General features: G+C 36.7%; 1 protein-coding gene across 1 annotated transcript in view; it reads right to left on the bottom strand.

The window, feature by feature from the left end:
• Positions 1-12117, bottom strand: part of LOC106463762 (palmitoleoyl-protein carboxylesterase NOTUM-like) — an 87957-nt gene that overhangs the window by 58483 nt on the left and 17357 nt on the right. The gene's annotated exons all lie outside the window — the stretch shown is intronic.

Here is a 12117-nt window from a genome sequence, read left to right as displayed (position 1 = left end):
AAATAAGTTATTTCAGAGGGGTTACTAGAGACATTGAGGGATAAACGATTGATATCAGAAGTATATAGCTAAAAGGGGAATTATTATAATGATAAATCCAAAAACTCTCCAGATAAGTTATTTCAGAGGGGTTACTAGAGACATTGAGGGGTAAACGATTGATATCAGAAGTATATAGCTAAAAGGGGAATTATTATAACGATAAATCCAAAAACTCTCCCCCGCGGATCTCAATCGTGATCCTATTATACATTTTCTCTATAAATTCTGATAAACCGATTCTTTTCTTTTCATAAAAAATAAGTGCCTTCTCAGTTTTATTCCAATATAAATTTGCACATTATAATATTAAGTTTAGTAACAAAAAATAAATGAATAGAGAAATCCCAGAATTACGAATTAAATACTTGTGTAGCTTTTAAATTCACGTTGTTATTATTATTAAAATCTGAAGTTTTTTACTTTGACTCAAATCTAAATATTACAATTATTACTTTCATTCCTGCTCAATATTTGATCCATTATACCCTAAGCCTATGGACAGTTAGAGACGAGAAAAATAACAAATTGTGGATTCAATGAAGAGTAACTGAATAAAAAACGTTGTAAAATTAATAAACTGTTGAGAAAGAATCTGCTGTAATTGACGCTTTCTGAAGAACAGTGGAATATAAACGTTAGATAAGGTTAACAAACTGATGAGGAAGATACAGCTGTAATAACTGATGGTTGCTGAAGAACAATGAAATATAAACATTGGATAAGGTTAACAAACTGATGAGGAAGATATAGCTGTAACTGATGGTTGCTGAAGAACAATGGAATATAAACGTTGGATAAGGTTAACAAACTGATAAGGAAGATACAGCTGTAACTGATGGTTGCTGAAGAACAATGGAATATAAACGTTGGATAAAGTTAACAAACTGATAAACAAGTTACGTCTGTAACTGAAAGAGTTCACAAAAAATATGAAATAGTTTTGAACGACTTACCCTAGTATGTTACATAGGATCACTTATATTGTACATTAGTACACAGAAAAATGTCCTAGTTTGGATTTCGCATGTTTTACATCTTTGTTAACGCAAATCATTTTTAAACTAATCAAAGACAAATCAAAACGTTTAAAGATCAAGTTCTATGAGGAGCATTTAACTCAATTCAATTTGTTTATGTGTGTGTTTACAATTTTCAGTAATTTTTCAGAATGAGCTTAATAATAATTATAACTTTTTATTTATTTAAAGAAGTTTTTTATAACTTACAGAACCATCACACGCAGATTAAAACTAGCTTGTTCAGCCGTTATGGTTATGTCGAAATCTACTTTTTTTTGTGCTTATCCACGGGGTAACTGACAGGCGTATTCACATCGCGCGAGGAACAAGCTGCGCAGGCGGCGGTAGCGGCATCGCTGTATGGGGGCTAACCGCTCCCATAGTGTTTAGGACGGTACGCTAGTCTTGGTAATTAAAGACCCGCAGAGAAGCTATAATTTTCTGGTTCGCGGGATTGAACCCCGTCGGCGGCACTTTTGAAACTTACCTAGATGGGTCTTGGAGTGGTTAATAAACAATAGGCTTTCTCTTGATCGTGATTTTAGTTACAATATTTATTATATTCTCTGAGTTCCAAGATTATTCATTCCCAGATGCGAACTGGAATCGATTAAAAATGTCGACGAAAGGAAAAGAGCGAATTTTTCACAAGTCTAGGATTTGCATTAATGTAGAATCACCAACTGTTATTTTAGAATGGTGATTCCCCCCTCCATAGGTAGCAAACATTCTTAAATAACATGCTACCTATGGAGGGGGAAATCACCAACATTCTAAAATAACATGCTACCTATGGAGGGGGGAAATCACCAACATTCTTAAATAACATGCTACCTATGAAGGGGGAAATCACCAACATTCTAAAATAACATGCTACCTAAGGGGGGATTATTAATATAAATTACCTTTATAAAAAGTCTACATTCCAATACATTAAGTAAAACTTGCCACACATAAAGAAAGGAGTGTGTTTGTTCAGCATGGCATGTATTTATATTGATACAAAAGCCGTATAATTGTTTCAAATCGATAATAAACTTCTCTTTACTTATGAATGTGTGCAAACCAAAAACGAATGGTGTCGCACGTATATGACAGATAATTCAAAATAATCATTGTAGATAAGATTGAAGGAAACGTATATAAATACTAAAATACTCAAACGATCAACGTTTATCGTTGAGTATTTTAATATATTTTATTGTATTTCAGCATGGGATCCACCCATCTATCAAACTTTACCTATACTTGCATACTTCTCGAGCAAAATGAGATTCGAATTCAAAACTTTGGAGCAGGCATGTGGGATGAAACCAGTAGAGCCACACTTCTGCAAAGTGTTATTTTGTGTTTGGTTCTCTGTGAGAACAAAAACACAATCATTTTCACACGTTATATTCTGTACGTTGCATGGCCAGGTCATTAGGGCGTTTGACTCGCAATCTGAGGGCCGCGGGTTCGAATCCCCATCACACTAAACATGCTCACCCTTTCAGCTGTGTGAACGTTATAAAGTGATAGTCAATCCCACAGTTCGTTAGTAAAAGAGTGGCCCAAGATTTGGCGGTGGGTGGTGATTACTAGCTGCCTTCTCTCTAGTCTTTCACTGCTAAATTAGGTACGGCTAGCGCAGATAGCCCTCGTGTAGCTTTGCGCGAAATTCAAAACAAGCAAACAAACAATCAAATGCGTTGAGCTACTGACTAACAAGTTTACTGCGATGACAAAATTCTCTTCTCACTAGTTAGGATCCAGTTGCTCACGCAGCAACAACTTGGATCTCCCTGGACATTCTTTGTTAATAAATTTATATTACGCTTATCCAGAAACTCTCAGGGCTCACATTGACATTCTAACAGTGACAGTTGAGCCAGCTGATTTCCTAGGTCCAAAGTAGCCACAAGTACCTCAGATATTTGGTGTCAATGGTACTTCCTATAGCGTGTAAATTTTATACTTCGAAGCAATGGATTCCTAATACGACTAACACGTAAGATCCAGCAGCACAAGCTCTAAGTTGAGGTCTAAGACTGTCAGTGGCCATTACGCCATTCGGTCTATATTCCTCTATCATTCTCTGGTTAGTGGGATGAGTGACACTAACGTGTCCAACTGTACTGAGTACACATACTACACACTGAATTGTTCAAACCTATGAAACAGAAATCTGGATGCATTTAGCAGCGCCCCATCTTACCGATTATGAGAAAACTACAGTATCACTGCTGTCTCTTGGAAGAAACGACAACATGCTGATAGCCCCTGGCTCCCCCTTCCCTCGATCTTAAGATGAATGATACTCTCCTCTCAGTTCCTCAGTAAAATATTTGCTCTGGAATAAAATTATATAAACTATGTAAGAATGGTATATCATAACTGGCACCTAAGGTAGCTTACAGTTTGTTACCTTCTAAATACGGTGGTGCTGTGGAAATATAGCTGTGGGTGGCTGCTACACTGTATTTTTATTCAATATAGGTATGGGTGGCTGCTACACTGTATTTTTATTAAATACAGCTGTGGGTGGCTGCTACTCTGTATTTTTATTAAATATAGGTTTGGGTGGCTACTAGACTGTATTCTTATTAAATATAGGTTTGGGTGGCTACTACTCTGTATTCTTATTAAATATAGGGTTTGGGTGGCTACTACTCTGTATTCTTATTAAATATAGGGTTTGGGTGGCTACTACTCTGTATTCTTTTTAAATATAGGTGTGGGTGGCTACTAGACTGTATTCTCATTAAATATAGGTGTGGGTGGCTACTACACTGTATTGTTATTAAATATAGCTGTGGGTGGCTACTACTCTGTATTGTTATTAAATATAGCTGTGGGTGGCTACTACTCTGTATTCTTATTAAATATAGGTTTGGGTGGCTACTACTCTGTATTCTTATTAAATATAGGTTTGGGTGGCTACTACTCTGTATTCTTATTAAATATAGGTTTGGGTGGCTACTACTCTGTATTTTTATTAAATATAGGTTTGGGTGGCTACTACACTGTATTCTTATTAAATATAGGTTTGGGTGGCTACTACACTGTATTCTTATTAAATATAGGTTTGGGTGGCTACTACACTGTATTCTCATTAAATATAGGTTTGGGTGGCTACTACACTGTATTCTTATTAAATATAGGGTTTGGGAGGCTACTACACTGTATTATCATTAAATATAGGTTTGGGTGGCTACTACACTGTATTCTTATTAAATATAGGTTTGGGAGGCTTCTACACTGTATTCTTATTAAAGTGACTTCCTGAAAACTAAGCACTTTTGCTGAAGTCATTAAGTTAAGCTTCCATCAGTCTAGCAGAACAGTAGAGTAAAACTGTGAGTAATGTTGTAATAAACAAATGTGGTTAAGTTTATGCATTGAGATTAATAAGAATACTATAAGTCTAAAAACGAAAATGGACCATTCTCACTTCCAACAACTGAGATACGCGACTAAAATGTGTAGAGTTTAATTTTATACGTAGGTAGCTATGTAAATCATGGTTTTATATTATATATATATCATAGTGCACCTTGAAAATATATGTCAAGTATATTCCCAAAGAAAAAAGTACATTTTAACAGCTACTTAAATGTCACAGCTCCGAAGCTTGAACATAGTGCAAATATTGTAATACAAATTATGTAACAATTGTTTGATAACTTACGTATACATATATTACACAACAATTCTCCTCATGCTTCATAAGTCATTGTGGTATACATTTAGTGGATAAAGTATCTTCTAAACATGGGTTAAAGTTCCCTTTTGGCTTTGTGATGGTGTTTCATTCATCATAGTTTTTAGGTCAGTAGCATCACGATACCCGGATATAACATTATATCTGACTCAGAAGAGGAGAATGCAGTTGAGGTATAACTCCCATACCTCTAAAACAGAGAAAAATTAACAGTGTCATTGGTCTCATCCAATTTCTCCTTCTCACGCCTTGCCTCTTCTTATTACAGGCAAGGTGTTTGCAGTTCCTCAGCAGTCTATGACTTTATGTTGCTTGCTTTCTTAAAATTCACCCATAAATGACGAGGTAAAGACCAATCTACGTAGAAATGAATTATTGATATGCATCTAGTGGATGATACATCTACATCCAACTCTAACAGTAGAAGACATTCTCTCGTTGTTTTATCATACCTTTCCTCTTAGTTTTGAGCAGCTTTCCCCAAATGGTTGCAAGCAAATTTGTATGCGTTTTTGTGGTTGAATGCAGCAATTCCAAACTATTGTCGGCACAAGGATATACCTACACTTTGTGGTGGATCATACTATTGATCACCGAATCACTATTTCTCCATTTATTATCAGAAAGTTAAATAAACGGTTGATATAATCCTACTTGAATGCCTGAATCTTCCCCAGGAAGTAGAGGAGTGACAATTCCTTTCAATCTGCTCAGAGCTGACACACTTGGCAAATGTGTCTCATTGTCTTAAACAGCCTATAACTTACACATCAAACTGGATATATACGGCAAAGTCAATATCTTTACTATACTCAATACCTGACACAACTGTACACCCAAGCATAAGAATCCATTCCCTGATTTGCATTTGTTTTCTTTAACCAATGATTTCAAAACGTATAACCCAAGGTATTTGTCATAAAATAAGTCTTCGCCCATGTGGTAAAATAAATGATCAAGACTAGTGAACACATTGATTACCACTTGTTTCTGGCTCAGGCCTTAGTTATCTTGAGAGCAATTTGTTAGATGTTTTTCTGTCTTGGCTTGTACTATTATGATGTGAATTTTCACTAATAATCACATATGATGTAATGTCTGTGTCACCTCTCTATATCCCAAAGGATTTCTAGTTTGCCACTAAAAGCTATATTACCATTTTGACTCTAAGTTCGTGGGTCATAACAATCGCAATAATATATGTGTCAAATGTATGTATCAGAGAGTGTGGCTTCTGCACTATGCTATTCTGCAATTCAATATTACAGAAATACATCATAATATTGGTCTTTTCTCAGCTTTACGAGGTTTTCATTGCAAACCATTCAAGATCAGCTCCACCAACTTGTCAAACGTGACATACACATTACAAAACCAAAATTGCATTACTTAGAATTATACTGTAGAAACCAGTGAACATGCAGAAAGCAGTCTTACGTTGAACCTGCTTAATGAGCTAGACATCCCAGTATCCAAGTACTAAGTTCAAATAATTAACATAAAATAATTAGCGCTTACTTTGTCTAGATCACTTTAACAATAAGCCAGAAAGCACCGTGTAAGCATGTTGTGGTTGTGGAATCACTGACAGAAAGATATGCATCTGCCATGTCCACTTCTTACCCACACTAACCACTACAGTGAGAGACAAACTCACAAAATACTCTCAGTGGTTAAATATAAACAAGGAAAATTGTGTTAATACAGATCATGTTGTTTTGAAGTTGAATTGGGTCATGACACACAGGATCTCATGATTATAGCAGTGGATGCACCACACAAAAATTATACACACAGCAAGCTTTTTCGTTGTTTGGTGTTAGGATCACCTCTTCATCTAACTACACACATACATCCCACTGTTCTTTTGTAGGAAATAGATAGCACTGGCTGTTCTGTTTGCAAATTTGAAGCACACTTCCTTCATGAGTTATGCTGATAGTACGCATTACCATACTCTAACTGAGATCTGTGATAACCATTTTGTCCTACCTGTTGAGAGTATTGAGAGTGAGTGCAAAACAAACCCTACCCTTGTATGATCCCAATAATAAATAACATTTTGTTGCGATTGATGTGAAAGAAGGCATGCCTACGAGCACATACCATTGCACAGCAGAGCTCTATAGGCATTTGTATAACCAGTAGAAATATGCTTAACGGTACAAACCCAAGATCAGTCTGGCGTTACTGATGTATAATCAGCCAACACAGGGATGAAATCAAAAATGTTTTCACACGTCACTGTTTGACTCCTGAATTTCAATTGTTGGCTATGACTTAACCTATAGTGGATTAGTTTTTCTTGGTGCACTCCTAGTTTCTCTAGGAACAATGTCTTCTCTAAAATCCAAGATATCCATAGTCAAAATGTGGTCCCAATTTACTATCATTCTTTTCCAAGCAGGTGAAAAAAAGATTATGATTAATTACAGTTGTCATAAGATATTAGTAGGCCTAATACTAACATGTTACGACAAATATAATTAACAAGGAATGAGCCAATGAATGTCGAGAATATAACAATGCAACAAAGCATTCATAGCTCCCTTTACTATTATCAGTCATAGTGGAATCCCCATTATTGAAAGCCTTTCTTGTGACCAGTTGCCAAAAAGTCATATCCATACTTTGCAAGCACGTTTCCTTTGTCTGATTGAAAGGTAGTTGTGTAGCTATCATTCCTTAGAATGTCCTCTACTTCTTTCACTTTAAGGATACCACATTGCTGATCTACTGAGTTTGCTGTTTCGTAACCATAACTGCCATTCGTTTTTCAGTGCTGATTTGAGGTTACCGCATTGAAGTGAATGCAACTGACTCTGCTTCCATCAATGAAGTGAAGTCTCTCAAGCTCATTTAGTACTATGTGGATAAGCCGGGAAAACTTTGCATTAATTTATAGATTATGAAAACCTCCTATTTTTTCACAGATATACCCAGGTTTACTCTTCCATCAAATCATAAGTGGACCAGTTTTTCCTTTGCACTGCATCGCTAAGCTTTAAATCATACCAAATAGATAGTTTATCTTGATCATCCACTGGCTCAAAACAGTACCATTTGATCAATGTGTCCCAACTGCTTCAATTGGTCATTGTCCAGTGAGGTAGAGCAGCAGTCCTTGGAATATTGGACTGGAAGTCCACTGCCTGAATTTTTTGAAAAGAAAAACAAAAATAATTTGCTTATGTCACCTTTCACTGTCCCAGAAACTGAATGGGCTTATTTGTCATTTTTACGACCCCCAGTTAAGTAATAATGAAACTGGGTGATCAGTGTCTGCAAATTCACTTCCCCACTGTGGAATTAGCCTCAACCCCCACCCCCGCCCATTTTTGTTCATGCTCAGTTGTGTAACATATGTTTCTCATTCAAATGTGCATGCTCTGTGTGTACAAACGAGTGTGGTATGCTACTTTGTTTTTGTGTTCAGCCTAGCCATCCATTCTTCACTCACCAGAATTAGCACTATTTATATTCTAGTGGTGACCCAGGCTTGATAATGGGTTCTATTCAGTGAGTTAATAAGAGATGGTGCAGCATGAAACTGCATTATTCAGTGATCATGGTATGGAATATTTTATCAAATAAAGCAAAAATATGTTATATTTTAAAACATGCCACCTCAAGGTATACAAAACTTGAGAGCTCATTCTTACTTCAATGAAAGATAATTTCAAAACTTCTTTTTTGTCACGAAAGTGTAGAACTGAAGCCATATAAAACTCATTTCCTAGGGTCAACATATCTGGATTGATAAAATCTTATATTGCAATGATAAGCTAACCATGGTATGAGATTAATTATTTTAAACAGAGGTTCAGTTCATTACATTAAAACGATTTTGAAACCTCACAATATCGTCACTGTCCATGTAGCCACGACAAGATAGACTCTATCTAATGACCATTATCTTGAAAATAACACTGCAGGGTAGTTTCATATATAAGAGGCTCCGTCAAAAGGCTGTCAAGACCAAAACACTACTCCTTCCTGTGTGCTTTCCATAAACTGTTTAGTGTTTCCCAGTGCCCACTTCAACACTCCGATCACACAGAAATTCATAGGATGGATGTTCTTGTACGGAATAGAACATACATCTGTTTCATTTGTTGTTGTTGTTATTATTATTAGGCACAAAGCAACACAAAAGGCTATCTGTGTCTGCTCACCACGGGTATCGAAACCCGGTATCTAGTGGTATAAGTCTACAGACATACCACTGTGCCACTGGGGGGAGGGGCTTCATTTTTTTAGTGCTTGCAGTATGCACGCTTGAAAGGGAGGTATTATTTGAAACGTTTTCTTGGTGAACCCATACCCCTATTGTCTTCGTTTCCACATGGAGATCATACTCAATTATTTCCTGGTATTTATTTAGTGGGATACGTGGATTGCTTTGGCCATGGATATTTGTGTTTGTGGAGTCTCTCCTGTTACAAGATGCTGCATAATACCTACCACAGCTGGAGTACGGCTTTTTATAGGTCTTTTTCCGAATGGTCTTGGTGCACTAGGTTGATCAATATTCTTATTTTTCCAATGCTATTAAGTATAAGTGATATCCACTGGGAAGGTAGTTTGAAGGACTGGCAGATCTACTAATATATGAACAGCTCGTGAACACATGCTCCACTGACATATTGCTGTTCCTAAAAGAGAGAGCACCAAAAGAAGTAGACGAGATGATCAAACTGGCAGAACAGTATATAGAATCCCATACAGGGAGTGTAACAGGAAAGTCCAAGAATAAGCAGTCAAAGTCGAAACCAGGGGTGGCTTACCAGAAACAGTATGCCACCAAAGGTGAAAAGAAGTCAACAAGACCTAGCGAGAGAAAACATAGGCAGAGAAGAAAGGAAAGAAACGCTGAAAGAAGAACGTGAACATGAAATACTAGCCCCCCTCAATAAAAAATATAAAGGAGAAAAGGAGATAGTGGAAAGAATGGAAATAGAGAGAATAAGAGCACAAGTTGAGAAAGAAGAAAAGGAGAGAGACTGAAAATAGAAAGAACAAGAGTACAAATTTAAATCACCAAGCTCACTCAACAGAAAAACAGAGGACCAAAGAATGACAATGAGATCAAAGCCAGCCAACTCAAGTTGCCCAAACTTGATGAATAAGACGACATAGATGTTTGCTTTCCTACATAGGTATGAAAGATTCGCCCAAAGTCAGAACTGGGACAAAGGCGACTGGGCAGCCTGCCTCAGCCCCCTTCTCACAGGAAAAGACCTACAAGTGTATGCAGACACGATGTCAGAAGATGCCATGGACAATAGCCTTACTGAAACAATATGAACTTACCGAGGAAGGTTTACACCAGAAGTTCAGAGAAGTCAAACCTGATACTGGAGAAACTGTATTTCAGTTTGTGGCACGTCTATGGCGATACTCCTCAAGGTGGACTGACAGTGGCGAGCCAGTGAGGATCTACAGTAATAAACGGCAGTAGAAGTAGATGTAAACAACAGCGACAAATATGCCTATGCACGTACAGCTGTAGTGGTGGCGAATATAATGTAGAGATCACAACCACGCTATATAATCAAGTCGACTGACTTTGATAAATGGATGGAGAAGGACGAGCGACTTGGACTCAAAGATGGTGATCTACTAGAGTTTGTTAAACAGCAACAAGTCACAGACACCTACTGTAAAGAATCTGGCCCATTCAAAAAACCCGGCATTCACATCTTGGAAATTCTAAATTCCCGATCTTTATTATCTGTGCGTACAAATATTTTGTGTCGGAAAGGCCTGATACTTACCCTTTCAAAATTCAATCAATTTTTAGTGGCTTTTCATTGCCTACAAAAAGCTATATAATGTCAACATGTATTTCTGATACATTTAATTTCCCCTCGACTTCATATCGGCTGTGGTTGTCATTTTTAAAATAAAATCAAACAAAATAACTAAATAAAGTAAAATCTCATATTGAACAACCAAAAAATAAAATAAAAATACTGAGTTTAGTAGCATTGTTTCAGCCATCACACAGTTATTGATTGTAACTCATACACATATTACACAGTTATTGATTGTAACTCATAGACACATAACACAGTTATTGATTGTAACTCATAGACACATAACACAGTTATTGATTTTAACTCATAGACACATCAGGGAATCGTGGCTCTCTGAACTATTATCATTAGATCACGTTCACATCATGCAGAAGAAAGTTCCCTCTTGGTACAACACAATCATTCAAGGTAACATTAAACTTGAACACATCTCTGTGAAGCAAACAAGGAGTAGAATACTCAGTTCTAAGTTCGTTCTAACGATGTAGCTCGTCTGTGAAGTACAGTAGTACGGTGGATGAGCTGGCTTGCAGTCCTGTTATGAGTTAATTAAAGTAAATTGAATGCATTCTTATTAAGGCAATTTGTAGAGATTGTAATAAACTTTTGGTGTCTCTGGGATATTATAATTATACATTAGATTGTAAAACAAATACTGCTATTCATTTCTTTTGTTAAAATTGAGAAAAAAAATGATTTCTAACACAATTATATATATATATAGGAATGTAATTATATGTTAACAATGCATGCATTCTTACTATAACAAAAATAGCATGTTTATATCTGTACTAACGTTTCTCATTTTGCATGTCCCGATGTAAATTAAGTCAACTTTAACTAACACATGCTTAATAGTAGTTTTTAATGGTGTTTTTTCGTATGGAGGTGACTATCCGGGAGTAGGACTATCGTCCTAGTCTGGATACCGGGTGAGCATGTTCTAGTGTGACGGGGATTCGAACCCGCGACCTGCAGATTTCGAGTCGAGAGCCCTAACCACCTGGCCATGCCGGGTCACTTGCTTAATGATATATTGTTATGGTGTGAACGCCTTTTCTAACCTGCAAAGTAATGATTATAATTAATTATACTTGTCATAATACATTAGTATTAAGCCTATTATATTTTAAACGCTCATTCTTTATCTAATCCTTTAAGAATTAGAAGAGTGTATAATAGTATTCCAACCACACTGTTTTCGCCATATCTATCACCGACGACGTGTTTCACTCAATCCAGAACTTGTAGGGCCAGCTGGGATACAACAAACATAGCAGTGGTCGGAACACTATTTTTATATGTCATTTGCCATAAAAGCAATCGTTATGGCATGAACGTCTTTTACAAGATGGCGAAGCATGACTGTAATCAATTATACTGTTGCGACAGCGAAAGTCACGTGACCCTAGTAACACGTCATAAGATTCTGGAAGAATCTTGACTTTTCCTGGCAACTGGCAACTCTAGTCTTTTCTAGGCGCCATCTATTTTAGTATATAAGCCCGGCAAATAAAGCGGAGAGATAATTGCA

The sequence above is a fragment of the Limulus polyphemus genome, unplaced genomic scaffold (assembly GCF_000517525.1).
Source record: "Limulus polyphemus unplaced genomic scaffold, Limulus_polyphemus-2.1.2 Scaffold1476, whole genome shotgun sequence".
Lineage (NCBI taxonomy): Eukaryota > Metazoa > Arthropoda > Merostomata > Xiphosura > Limulidae > Limulus > Limulus polyphemus.
This window is presented reverse-complemented; position numbering and strand designations above follow the sequence as displayed.